This window comes from Morus notabilis, unplaced genomic scaffold (assembly GCF_000414095.1).
Source record: "Morus notabilis unplaced genomic scaffold, ASM41409v2 Scaffold413, whole genome shotgun sequence".
Classification (NCBI taxonomy): domain Eukaryota; kingdom Viridiplantae; phylum Streptophyta; class Magnoliopsida; order Rosales; family Moraceae; genus Morus; species Morus notabilis.
Window position 1 is genome coordinate 72,675 of NW_010363912.1, and position 280 is coordinate 72,954.

Below are 280 nucleotides of genomic sequence, written 5' to 3' on the forward strand. Positions count from 1 at the left end.
CGAGGATGCCCCGGGTCTGTCCTGTGGCAGTCCCGTGGCAGCCCCAGGGCTGTACCGGGGGTGTCCCGGGGCAGTCCCGGGGCTGCCCCAGGGCTGTACCGGGGGTGCTCCGGGGTTGTACCGGGGTTGCCCCGGGGCTGTACCAGGGCTGTCCCGGGGCACCCCCGGGACTGCCCCGGATAGTTTCAAAATTCATTTATACGAGAAATAAAGTTGCATGTAGAAACTCATTCATTCAACAATGTATATCTGTACCGGGGGTGTCCCGGGGCAGTCCCGG